The sequence below is a fragment of the Lissotriton helveticus genome, chromosome 11 (assembly GCF_964261635.1).
Source record: "Lissotriton helveticus chromosome 11, aLisHel1.1, whole genome shotgun sequence".
NCBI lineage: Eukaryota > Metazoa > Chordata > Amphibia > Caudata > Salamandridae > Lissotriton > Lissotriton helveticus.
The window spans coordinates 1,012,236,797-1,012,251,440 of NC_136072.1; positions in this window are offsets into that span (position 1 = coordinate 1,012,236,797).

Consider the following 14,644-nt stretch of genomic DNA (forward strand, 5'->3'; position numbering starts at 1 on the left):
AGGATTGGCTGTGAAGTTGGCTGAAGAAAGTTCTCTTTTCTCGACGTGTGAAGATGTGTGTGGTTTGAGGATCAAGTTGATTTTCTGACTTGCTGTGTCCATTTTAGCATATTTTCCCTCAATGAAGCGTCCCAAAGTTAGTACCATGATGAGCCAAAGTATGAGGATAAATGCACCAAAACCCACCCAAAATTCAAGCCATGGAGAAACCAGATATGTTTCTTTCAGTTGTTTCAAAAGTTCTTTAGCTTTATCTTTAAAGGTTTTTGATGATGGCTGTGTCTTTGATTCACTGAAGCCTTCAGAGGAATCATCGAAGTTTATGAAGTAGCCGGATGCAGTTCTGTCAATTGTTCCAATTGGTTCAGGATTACTGTTTCTTGCATTTGCACTTGGTACTTCATTATAGATTGGTGTGTCTCTGCTAAATGTTTTTATTTGGGTTTTCAGAGGTCTAAGTTCCATTGCATTGTTGCATAGTCCTTGTTGTTCTTCTCTAGGCGTTTCGAATGTAATGAGCCTCTTAGTTAGGACCTCTGTATTGGTAGCAAACCTTGGTGTTCTGCTACTTATTGGGAGTCCACTTGGCCTACTATTTGTTATCGGCCACATGATTGTGGTTTTACCAGGTCGATGGATACAACTCGGTTCTCCTTTTTACCAGCAAGCGGCGGTAGTACAACTGATCTTGTCCCGTTGACAGACAAGACAGGAACTGCTTTTCTGTAAGAAGGCCCAAATTCCTTCTTTACCGCGATCTTTTCTCTGACCAGATCCCCGACTTTTGGAATCCAGACAGGTCTTGCTGGGACAGGTGGTGGTTCTTCAGTGGTTGTTGGCTGTTGTTTCAACTTTATGTTGCTCAGGTCTTTTCTTGTTTTGTTTAAGTCCTGCAAAATAGCCAAACGGTCTTTGATATCAAAGCTTTTTTCTTTCACCACTGAAGTCTGACTATCAAGGTCAGAGATCAACATCCTAGTTCCAAATAATAATTCGTACGGACTGAATCCCTTCAGAGAATTTCTTGGCAAGTTATTTAGACTACGTTGGACACTTATTAGATGTTTGACCCACCCAGCTCCCGAACCTAATACCTTTGCCGTTATAGATTGCTTTATGTCACGGTTTTTTCTTTCAACAATTCCGTTCCCCTCAGGGTGAAATGGACAAGAGTACCGCAATGTCACGCCCATGCTGACCATGGCCTCCTTATAAGCTCTAGAGCTAAAAGCAGGACCGTGGTCTGAATGCAGCATGCCAATCGCGTATGTGCCGATAAAGACTCGCAAATCTTTTATAACAGTTCTGGCGTCAGCCGTTCGCTGGGGCCACATCCATATGAATCTCGTACATGAGTCCACTGCAACCAAGATATATTTATAGTTACCATCCCTTTGTAAGGGACCACAGTGGTCTAGGTAAACACAGGCTAATGGTCTATCCGAGATTAGAAGGGGCGTCTGCGCTGGACGTCTCACCGTTGATACTTTCATTCTTTGACATATTTCACATTCTAGAACATAGTTCCTTGTTTGTCTTCTCATTTGTGGCCACCAGTATCTCTGTTTTAATAATGATACTGTGGCTGAGACGCCAGCATGTATAGAAGCAAGCCCTTCGTGTGCCGCTAATATTAGTCCTAACCTATGTTCCATGTTTGGAATTGCCCTATCGCCCACTCCAGGGATTCGAGCAAAAGGGACGGAGTTTGCATCGATTATGTATGTATAATTGAGTGGATAGTTGATCGGTAGCGCTGAGCAGTCGCCTTTTAATGACGTTTTCACCACCAGCACTGTTTCACCGTCAATGTATTTTAATGTACGCTTTTTTCGAACTACGGGAGCCGATTTAGTTGCTACCGCTGTGGCTGTGTCAGCCAATGAATTCCCTGCAACGTGAACGCCATCACGCTGATGACTCAGTGAGTGTGTCACGTGAGTCTTTGGTAGTTCTTTTTGTAAAAGAGCTATTTGTTCCCAGAGCAGTTTCTGCTTTATTGTTGCATCTGTGTCATCTTTGTAACCGTTTTGAATCCATGTCTGCAAATCGTTGTTATATGATTTGACGCAGTAATATGAATCTGACACTATAAGTGTCGGGAATTCGCGATCCGCATTATCTAGCGCCATTTTCAATGCTAATATTTCAGTTTGTTGTTCTGAATTAGTTTCTACTGAGTGTGTTTTTGTTAATAGAGGTCTTAGTTTACCTCCGCGCCACACTACTTTTGTAATCCCACATGTGGGGTTGTATGCTTGTTCTCCCCAAACGGGGGGTTGAGCATGTCCGTCTGTATAAATTACACAGGCGTAATGTCGTAAAGGCAGAATATCGATTGGCAGAGGGAATGTTCTTTCATATTCTAGATTTTTTAATTCCTCTAGTTCTGGATCAAAGTAGTAGTATACTTTGTCCGTTGTGATTGAATTCACCCATTGTATCCATTCCGGATTCAATGTTGTTGTTGGTAAATTACACGGCGTTGTTAATGCCTCAAAGGCTGATTCAGCTGTTCTGACAGTGATTTGTCTACCGTCCGCTTGATCTTTTTCTCTAGCTATTGTGGTTTGAACTGCATGAACAATTTTTTCTTTAATGCTGAATTTCTGTTCAGCTTCTGTGTACAAGTGTGATTTGAATGCAATTGGTACCTTTTCTCCCTCATTAGAGGTCAGGTATGTGAATCCGCATCTCCCTGGGATGACTCGGATCACAAGATTGCGTGTGTTATCACGTGTTTCTAATTTTGTTTTAATTAGCATGTCTGTTTGTAAGGATCTCAATATTTCTGTGTGTATTTGAGTCCAATTAGATCTTTTAAAATCTGGTTTTATTAGATCATAAAGGGGTTTGACCCTTTCTGCGTAATTTGCAATATATGTTCTTCCGAAATTTAGGAAGCCTAGAATTGACTGTAGGTTTTTTAGTGTTCTAGGTGCTTGGAGTACGGCACATTTTTCTAGAAAATTGTCAGCCGGGCTTTTGCCTTCACTTGATAATTCATATCCTAAGAACAGGACTGTCAGATGGGCAATTCTGGATTTTTTAAAGTTGAATTTGTAACCCTCTGCTGCGAACCCAAGTATTATGGTGTTCACTCTCTTCAAGTGAGTCTCCAAGTCATCATCTGTTAAGTATATGTCGTCGACATATGATAATGCTTCGTCGTCATATATTTGTAGTAATTCTGTTACTCTCGCTGAGAATACTCCCGGGCTGTTCTTGTACCCCTGGGCTAACCGACAGAATTGTTTTTGAGTGCCATTTATTGAGAACGCAGACAAATATCTGCTCTCTGGTGCTATGTTTTGACAAAAGAATCCATTAGAGATGTCTAAGGTTGTTTTGTATCTTTTGCGCACTATGTTATTCATTAGTGCAGCACTATGTGAGTTTTGCACTGCAAAAGTTTTGCAACATGAGTTAAGGTGTCGGTAATCCAAAACTAGACGGTATGAATTGTCTGGTTTGGAGACCGGAAACAAAGGGTTGTTCATTTGTGAGGTGCAAGTTTCAATCACCCCCTGGTATTCTAGCTGATCTAGAATTTCTTTTACCTGTTTTTTAGCTTCTTGCTTAATTGGGTACTGCCTTTGTGCAGTAGGTTGTGATTTTAACTGGATTTTGTGAGGAGGAGAGTCCTCATCCCATCCTACGTGATTTTTATATAAAGCAGGAGCTAGAGCTACTGCCCACTTTCTAGCAAGTGTGTATTTTTTATGAATTGGGATGTGATTTGAGAAGGCAGGCATAATTACTTCTTCACCATGAGGGCACTCCCTGACAAATTCTGGTGGCCAGTCTTTTTCAGCTAGAAGGATGTCATAGCCCCTGGAGAGATTATCCCAAAATAGTCCCCTTATTTTTCTAGTCTCATCTCCCTCTATACGTAATGTTATTTCGTATATTTTGTGAGGTTTGCTAACTCTGGTGTCTGCAGTTTCCACTTGAAGAAATTCATTCGTGTCCACTGTCTCCAGATGATTCATAAGGACTTTGCGAGCTATGCTCACTTCTGCTGCACTGTCTAGCATTGTCTGAGCCCACTCTCCGTTTTTCAGTTGTGTCCTCAGTATTTTCGGCATTGTTAACTACCTTGATACTGGCTACCTTCTTTTTTGGAAATTGTAATTTCTTTTTTAGCTGAGCAGGTTCCTTGTCTTTGGACTTGGCGTGCTCTTCTCTTTGTTCTGATCGTCCTCTTCTTTCCGATTTCTGCGAGGAAGTCTGAAAAGATTGAGAGGGACGTGTATCAATGTCTTGATATCTATCAGGCTTTTTTATATTATCCCTTTTATATCTTTTCCCAGAGGGGTCACTCTGGGGTGACCTGTGTCATTGGGTCGGAGATTTTTCTCTTCGCCTTGGAGACCTGCCTCTGGACTGGAATTTCTTTTCTTTAGGATTGGATTGTTTGTTTCCATCCCAGCTCTTTTTCTGTGATGTTGAATTATTATTAAAAAATATTTTTTCAGGACTTTCAATCAGTTGTGGTTTTACTGGTATTCCACCTAGACTATCTCTACCTAGTTCCTCATAGGATTTTTCTATGATTCTGGCAATTTCAGCTGGTTGGTCTGCTATGTCTGTCTCCTTTAACCTGTGGCGGATCGCCACGTTTGCTGCTTCTCCCTTTATGTTGGCTAATAATATAGCTGAGACCTGCTTGAAGTCTTTTAGTAATTTCATACCAAGAGTTAAAGCGGGTTCTGGACCATATTCGTCTTGAATTTGTTTTAGCACATCTGGTATTACCGAAATGGATGGAACACCGTGCGTTTTTGTGTAAATGGAAGCAAAGACTGTACCCCAAGTGTCACAGTCCTCAATGTGTGGTGCGATTCCCATTGGAAGACAGATAGTCAGAATCCTGTGTTTTTCTAACGGGGTGGTGTCAGGAAACACCGCCTCTATTTGGGTTATTTTCTGTGCCAACCAGAATGGTATTTGTTCCCGTTTAGCTGGTACTTTACCTAGGCAGGACTGTATGTTCTGTGGTGTAATTTTATTTGTGTTCCCCTGGTGAGGGGTCAGCTGTGGAATTTTAATTGCTGGCTGAATTGTAGAAGTCCGCATCACATACTGGACTAATTGTCTATGTATTTTTATTAATTGTTTTAGCTGTGTTAAAAGGTTTGCTGCAGACATCCCGTCGATGTCTGGATGTGGTGTGTATCCGGCTAGGACCGGCCACGTTGCTCCTGGTCTACCTAAGGGACCGAGCCTGGTGATGTGATTATTATGTTTTAGGGCGCCATCAAATAAGAGCAGGTGCTCTTGAAATTTGAGTGGTACTTCCACCTCCTCGAAAGGAGTGTACGTTTCAGGAGGTTCCTCTATTTTGTAATAGTGGAAGTACTTTGTTACAGCATTTGCTGCTGGAAAATTTATCCATGAATAGTATACCTCTGTCTGCCGATATTCGTGTGCCTCAATTACGAATATGACTGTACCACCTCTAGGTGTCAGTCCATTTTCTATAAGTTTTAAGGTTATAGATTTCCTTTTGATGACCGGGATGAGTATTATGTCCTGATCTGCATCTTGTATAGCAGCATCAGCGGCTGCGAGTTCAGTTGCTAATCTAACTGTCTCTCTTTCTTCATCACTGTCTACCATTTTACTGACAGGATGGTTACTTTGTTTGTTTGCAGATCAGGTTTCTTATGGAAACAAAGATTAGATGCACAATATTCTGGAACAGTATATCCTTCAACGTTGACTATACCAAGAACCATACATAGGAGTTCCCTCCTGCGAGGTCTGGCGGATATTACCTTTCACCCACTCCAGACGTCTTTGGAGTATTATGGGAAAAGGGGTCTGAGTGAGAAAGCACGACTGAGTTACTTTAAATGTCTTACGTTAGTTTTATCGCCCTTTCCAAACGCGTTGGGCGCCATGTAGTGTAGTTCCTATTATCCCAATAGGCTCTGCGCATTGGAATAATACCTTCAATAGTATAGGCCTAGACCAGACGTTAACTAGGTCTACTACTGTCGATATTAGACTTAAAGTTTTGGGTTTGCCAGCTAGCTCAGAGTTCACTAGAAACTTTCTTGAATGTTCAGGAAGGAATTAACTTCCCTGATTAGACAAGAAGGGATTTAGTTTCTGACAACCATAGAACATGACAACTTTGCTCTCCCCTAATCAAGAGTGTATCTCGAGAGTCGTGTGAACAAAAGGCAATTTATTTTACTCAGTCAGTACGTGCATTCTTAGTCTCATCAGATTGTAGAGAAAAGGAAGAGACGGGCGTGTTCAATAAAAGATGTTATTTATTGATCAGTCTCTTTTCTCATACAAGAGAAATGGATCGATATTATTGCAATACTTATCGTTAAGTAAAGTGCATACATTAAAAGCAGAAGTATAAAATAATACTGTAAAAACATTGATATGGTTTCTAAGCCATATGAAGGTTTAAAATGAATAAAATATATTACATACACATATACATTTGACTAAACGTACTCAACTGGTGTTTCTAGATACGCCTACCCCGTGTACCTGACCTAAGCCTAATACGTGGGCGGGAATAGAAAGTTACAGTTTAAGTTAAGTTTGTTTTGCCAAGTGACTGACTAAAGAATTCTCTGTGAGGGGTTATTCAGTTCTGTACCTGGAAGTTAGGATGAATGAGGGATGGTATCTCTCTTCTCTGCTCTCGATATTCCAGGCTGCCTGCGAGGGCTACCCGGAAACGCCGTGCTGGATTTCTCGGCAGGAGAAAGCAGCGCGTCTCGTTCTCAGTGCATCAGGAAGGCGGGGCTGCGCCAGCGGGGTCTGCTCTGCTCTGGGCTTCGGCAAGTATGGCTGCTCCGTCTCGTCACCACCGCGTGTGTTTGCATAGGGCAATATCGGTAATATTTATACCTTTAAGGTGCCGAGATTGACGTAAGGATGGACATAGATACGTCAATAAGGATGTCATACGACCAGGTCGTTAGCACATTCTTTTGCTGAAGTTCTTGGTGAAATCAAAACAATGGCCGCAGGGTTTTTCCCAGGTTGTCATAGGTTTGATTTGTTATGAGAACTCCGTATGCCTTATCAGGGGCTGGAGGAATATCGCTTGTCTAATTAGATCGCAAGCGTTATGACCTAATCAGATAACACGTTCCTGTGCCGTAGTGTGGCTTCGTCAGATAACGGTATCTGCATCATGGGGGTTTGCTGCCTCATGGGCTGACTGCTAGTTAACTTGTTGGTTTGTTAACCAGAATAGGGTCAGGAATAGGGGGATCGATTCAGAACCTATAGGAATACATCACAAGACACCCCCACGATTTTGAGATCGGTTCACGTGCTGGGGTCTTAACACAACTGTACAGGGTCAGACTTCAACCCACGTGTGACACCATTCTGGGCTAGAGGGATCACGGAAACACCGTTTTGATTTTAAGGATGACTGTGTGCTAGACTGTTTTGTGTCTGATGGATCACTCATACCATACCACTTTTCTTTTCTTTGGCTGTTAAGTTTGCCCTTCTGACTTGGTGGGATCTGCTGACCCACTGTCATCCTATGGATGGTCATACGTGTACACTTGACCGTACCTTTTTCCCGTTGTTCAGTAAGTTTTTGTTTTGCTCCAGGATAGGCATTCGCTGTCTCATTTTGACTAATAAGTTCATACCCTTATGTTCATCTTCTCTGACATAGGAGCTTTTTGGAGCCCACTCACCATGACCTCAAAGCTTGATTTCTCGTGTTGTTGCCAGATTAAGTATTTGATTTCTGTTTATTTTGAGCATTCACACCTTGTCATTAGGACACCCTTTTAATACAGAGTATTTAATTATTTGCAAGTGCTCTGTCCTGATGAATCCCCACACTAAGGATTGTACTATCTTGAATTTTAAAGGATCGACACATTGACTATTACCCATCATAATACAAGCCCTGATGATTGAAATTCACTATCAGTGTCTTCACAGTGCTATGTGTATATACTCGAATATTTGGCTTGTTATAGGCCGGACGGGTTACACTATGTAAATAAAATGTATATATGCCACATTACCTCTCCCTTATTGATTACCCTCACTCCCTCACTTTGATCCAGAACACTTCCACCCCCTATTTCCTGCATTAGAGCACCACTGTTGCAAATATAATCTTGTCCCACATGTATGAATAACTGCGTTGTCTAGAAGAAGTTACCAATGCTTTGAAATTAAATCGTAGTTATTGCGGATTTGCAAATTTCGGTGTTGTGAATTCCATGATTTCTTTCATATTGTTAAATTATTGCTACTGTGACTATTTGTTTATTGTTCTAAAGTGGTTTCAAGCATGGGACTACGTGATTTTGCTTTTAATGTCTGGACCGTGGTGTTGACTTTTTAGGTCTTTTAGTTAGGCAAGCTCTTTTGATTTTACTAAATATGTATATGTAAGATATTCAGTACTAGGGGCTTTCAGCCATCTCTCTTCACCCATTGTCTGTTGTTGAGTCTTTCCCATTTTTTGTCTGCCCCGACCGCATACAGCATGGATCATTGGGTCAACTGACTTGAACCATTGGCAAACTTCTCTGAGTGGGATTGTGCTCTTTAACAAGGAGCACACCACACACAAAGTAGTTCCTTTCAATGCCAGGGACTACTATATGGCATGTGTGCTTTTTGATACTAAAACAATTTCCCCTTTCACAATTGTTTTTTTAATAAACTTCACTGGCTACCTGTCAGACAAAGGGTCATTTGTAAAACTCTTTGAATTGTTTGCAAAACATTGCATGACCAAGGACCTGATTTTTTTTAGAAAGAGTTTGCCCTGGTATAACCCAGGTAGGTCGCTACGTTCTGCCTCTGCCAAACAGGTGGTTATTCACAATTGTAAGCACATGACTTGGGGAGGCAGAGGCTTTGTATTGGGAGCATCAAAAGCCTGCAATACTCTTCCCCTGAATATCAAAGCCATTCCAAACCTTATGGCTTTTAGGAAAGCCTTGCAAACATGGCTGTTTTACTTTTTTTTTGTTTAAGAAATTTTTATTAAGATTTTAAATAAATCTCTCTCCGTGGCCCCTTTTTCTGCTATCTCAGTCAGTACCAAGACGCCTTTTTGGCAATCAAGCGCTCTAGAAAACTAATTAAATAGTCATTTCTTTATATCTTTGAGGCCCTGCAGATTCCCCAACAATAACATCTTACAAAGACCATGACAAAACAAGACATGCTATGACAACGCCAGACCTCTTGCTTTTGCTAGTGCTTGTGATAACAAAGAATTTGATTCTGTCACACAAGATGCCCAGGTTCCTGGCATTTTCCACCAAAGAAAGAGGTTCACTGTCAAAGAGCTGAGGATGCAGAATATGGTCAAGAACACCCCCTCTGTCCCCGAGTATTAGAGGAGAAGAAACTGCACAGTATATCCTTGTGCACTTGTGTACCTCAGCAACTGTTTGTGACCGATAGAAAGTATAAGGCGACTGCATACTAAGAACAGTAGAGGTTTGTTGGCAGCTTCACATCACCTGTCATGGTTCAGCCATCCTTACCTTTGGGGCTAAATCTAGATAGAAGAGGTATCTCGGTCACATGGGGAAGCTAGAAAGGGAATTTTGGTAAAGCCTGAACTTTGTGTAGATCACTTCAAATTAGCCCTTGAGTTTATTTCCAAAATGCTGAGGGTGTGTTTACATGCTGACTCAGCATACAGATTAGGGCATTATTATTTGCCCAGTGAGGAGAAGTAGTGCAGTGGATAGCTCCTTGTTCATGTGCCACGAAGAAATTGGATCATTGTTGGCGCATGTGCGGTCTCTTTGGTGACTTAGAGGCACTCTGTGGAATGAATATCAGTTGAAGGGCTTTGCCCTACCAAAGGCCATGACAGGACCAAAATATATGTCGGAAAAGGCTCACAGTAGGTCCAAGGTTAACTTTCCCAAATAAAGGAAACCGAGTTACTATCTGACATATATTGCACCGAGACTGCAGAATGGTTTATGTCGTTATCTCTTTACTTCTTTTCCTCCTCCTACCCAGGTGACAATGACAGCGGTGTTTACAGCTGTGTCCATATGACTCTGGTGTGTACTTTTAAACAGAAACTGTTTCTATTACTCCTATCATTATATAAACTCTATACGTTGTAAATAATAGCACTGAAGTCAAAATCTAACGTTTCCTTGTTTGTCTAAAAAGTGAATTTTCTATATCAAATGACTATATTTCTAGTTAGTTCCAAGGCAGGGCCTAAACTATTTATCCCCCCCGTCGTTAATGTAATAAAATACGGATAAAGTAATATTTCAGGATTTAGTCTTCTTGAATGGAGCAGTAGACTACAGCTTTGCAATATTAATAGGCACTGTTTTACTGATGGTTCACTTGGTGGTATGCTATGTATCTGGTCTGGAGATATCAGCTTAAAGAACTGTTTATTTCATGTGAAAAGATACTTTCACTATGTTAGGGCCAGTTCAGATACTTTCACTATGTTAGGGCCAGTTCAGATACTTTCACTATGTTAGGGCCAGTTCAGGGGATAGATTGACCGCTTCTTTTCAACCAAACCGAGAATAAAACATAACGTTTATTTGCAATGCGCGTCTTCACCCGTGGGCATGTTGCTGCTGAATAACAGATGTTTATTGTTAACCAACTCAATGGTACTCATTGTATCGATCTCAGAAGGATGAAAGGCTGAGTAGACCCACAGTGATTTGAGCCTGTGATCATGAGGTTGAACACAATAAAGATAGACAACAATACGATGTCAGCAAATACTGAAGATACAGCGAAAGGTAGAAACAACTACTTTCCAATCGTTGAGAAAAAATCAACAATTGATCCAATACAATCAACGTGCCACCTAGTAAATGAAACACAATTGCCTAGGAGAAACGACAATGGAGTGCAGGAAGGACAAATGGGTAATGATTCCCTAGATAACCCGCAACAGACAACCAAACTGGATACAAAGCGAAAAGGAGAAGAAAGAGCGTCAAGTAATTGTAACCCACACAAAATGAATGGAAGCAGTCCAACTAAAACAACTCAAATAATGACTCCTCACCAAATTCATGGCACTGATGAGAAAATAAAAAAAGACTGGGCCCTCACAGTGTTGAACGCAGGGAAGGGTCCCAAAAACATCAGAATGGAACCACTTACAGATCACTAGCAGGGAAGGGAAAAAAACAATTAGCTACATACCCAAGCAATCTGAGAAAAAAAATGTCCCTACTGACCAAATCCCCATAAACAGTGAAAAACTCATATTTACTCCACAATTTCAATCCAGAGGTAGGCACGACATACTTAATAAGGGGAACTTACTTAGACTTTTTAAAACAATACCGGCACTGACCAATATCGACAGTGAGGACATTTAGCCACATGCATCATTCTCGGCATTTGCGATTCCTTAATTGCGATTTTTAAGGAATCACAATTAAGGAATCGCAAATGCCTATGCATTAAAAAATCGCATAATTATTAGCGAATCTGTATTTTTCCTTAATTGCGATTCACAATGTGCGAATCGCAATTAAGGAAAACCTTTCCATTGATTCCTATCGGCCAAAAGGCCCATAGGAATCAATGGGAAGGCATTTACAAATTGCGATTTTCTTTTTGCGAATCGCAATTTGTTAATGCATTTCAAGGGTGCCCCTGCACCCCTGAAATGTATTTGTAAGTACAAGTGACACACACACATGTCCTAAGGACATGTGTGTGTGTAACATGAAGGTTTCAAAAATGCATTTTTGTGCATTTTTGTAATTTTTCGCAATTTAACACGAGGTCCAACCTCGTGTTAATTTGCTCCCTCTAATTAAAAAATCGCAATTCTTTAAACATTCATGCATTGCATTTAAGGAATCGCAAAAATGCGATTCCTTAAATGCAATCGCATTTTAAGAAGTCGCAATAAATAGCGATTTCTATTGAAATAGATGATGCATCCCAAAAAGCGATTTAGGAATCGCAAACGGCCGATTTCTGCGAATCGCAACGTTTGCAATTCCTAAATCCTTTGATGCATGTACCTGATTATCTCTGTCGAGTTTTTGGAGGGGAAACATAATATTCAGACCTCAACGCTAGTAACATTAATGTCGCCAATAATAGTTGAACAGATTATGAATGAGCAAACGACATTTAAAACCTGGGGCATAGTACTTACCAAAAAATTACCAGAGGTTTACCCCACTCCCTTTATTGTGGAGGAAACAACATTAAAACACAAAAAGGTAGACACACAGACCACTTCAGTCTTAAAAAATGCACTCGCTAGGTCCCCGACAAAAAGCATATGTACTATGCCACAAAACACCATACATAGAAATTTAGAAATAAATGAAAAATGGGTAAATATGGCACTCCACAGTAACCAGAACCGATGATATGGTAGCTTATTACAAATAGGAGACAAAAGTAATGATAGTGAAATAGTGAGAGTATGCTCATGGAATATAAATGGATTGAGAGCTAAGATCCAAAACGCACAAATAGACTCCATACTGGGAAAACCCCACATTATAATATTACAAGAAACCTGGGAAAGTAACCCATTTATGTTGCATGGATACAACGGCTACTATGAACACGCAAAAAAAAGCGAAGTTTCGGACGAGCCAGTGGGGGCCAGGCAATATTTATCTCTAATACGCTACAGGTACAGCATGAACAAGTGAGTAGATAGCACTAATATCCTGATAGTTAAACTAACCTATAAAATAATCAACCAAACCTCTAAAACATTATATCTGATCACAGTATATATTTTACCTACCAATCGGAGCAGGGAGGAAACCTGTGGAACCCTGAACAATGTTCTTATTAATATAATGATAGAGGATCCCCTAGCAGATTTTCTGATTACCGGGGATTTTAACCTAAATCTCATGTCATCCCACATAAGAGACGACACAATACTCTCGCAAAACCATCAATGGTTAATTCCCGAGCAGGATCTAGGGATAGATAATAAATCCAATGAGAATAGAATGAGAAAAAACTTGTGAAGGACATGGAAGCAATGGGACTTCGAATTCTCAACGGTAGAATAAAAACAGACGTTCCACCATCAAACAGTTTCTTTGGGTATAACGGACACTCCAGGATCAATTACACTATGACTTCGTTATTTATGTTCCACAACATTACCTCATACCAATTAAAGAAAGTAAATGAAAGTGATCTTGCCCAGCAAATAATCATAATGAACATCGGAGTAAATAGAAATAAGGAGTATCAATCCCTTCAAGGGCATATTGGTACAACTAATTATAAAAAACTGTTTTGGAATGTTGAAAACAAAGAAATGATGAATGAAGAAGTGGAAAGGATCATGGAAGTGTGCTTTAAAGACACGGTAATAAATACAGTGATAGAGCAATGGGAATACTTCACTGGGATGCTGATCATAACGCAAAGTCAAACAAATACCAATAAGAAGCAAAAATATAAAGAACCAATCAGGGAGAACGAACACCACTTAAACCTGCCATATACAATAATGAAATTGAAGAAAGAACGAAACAGGATTATCAGGCTATTAAAGTAACCAGGGATAAAAGCGGAAAATCTGGGAAACTTAAAGCTACTAAATCAAAATCTGAAGAAGCTAATATGGGGTGAAAAAAATCAGGCAAAACAAGCAACGTGGGCAAAAGTATTCCACGCCAGCAAGCAGAAGAATCCAAGAGACTTCTGGAAGATTATCAATTGCCTTGCTAGACCTAACAAACAGGTAATCTCATCACCATTAACTGAGCAGGAATGGGAGAATTTTCTGAAGAGACATCTAAATCAGGACACTTCACAGTCAAGTCCCATCGAAAAGATATATGGGTGCAAAAACGACAATGATCCTGTATCTTCCTCTAAGGATAAGGATTTGGATACGTCTATACCCATAAAAAAAGAAGAGATAATCAAACTTATAAAAAAACAGAAAAACGGTGCTCCCGGACCAAATGGGATACCATTTGCTCTCTATAAAGAAAACCCAGAACTATGGGCGACCATCTTAGAGAAACTATACACAGAAGTCATTAGAACAGGAACTGTCCCGAAGTCATGGCGAGGATCTTTAATAACCCCAATTTTAAAAAAAGGAGACTGGACTCTTGCCGAAAACTATAGACTCATTACTTTACAAGACACGGATGCCAAGCTATTTGCAAGAAGTTTGCTGACAAAACTATCTGAATGGGTGAGGGAAACAAAGAAATTGCCCTTAAACCAGACAGGCTTTATACAAGGCCTAGGAACAACTACAAACGTAATGGTTCTTGCCCTACTAATGGATAAATCAATCAGACTCAACCAACCCCTGTATCTTTGTTTTATAGATTTTAAATCAGCATTTGACTGTGTCAAAAGAGACCTTCTTTGAAATAAACTTGAAAAAATGAATATCCCAGTTCCCCACCTCAAGCTGATTCGTCTCTTATATACAGGGACATGGGTAAGTGTGAGGGTGGGGGACGGCCGAACGCTATCAAAGGAGATCCCAGCAAAGGAGGGCCTAAAACAAGGATGTGTTTTAGCCTCCCTACTTTTTAACTTGTTTCTCGCTGACCTAACTGCAATACTGGACGATGAGAACGCGCACCCCCCGAAACTAGCTGAAAAGCGCCTCACAAATTTGATGTATGCGGATGACGTC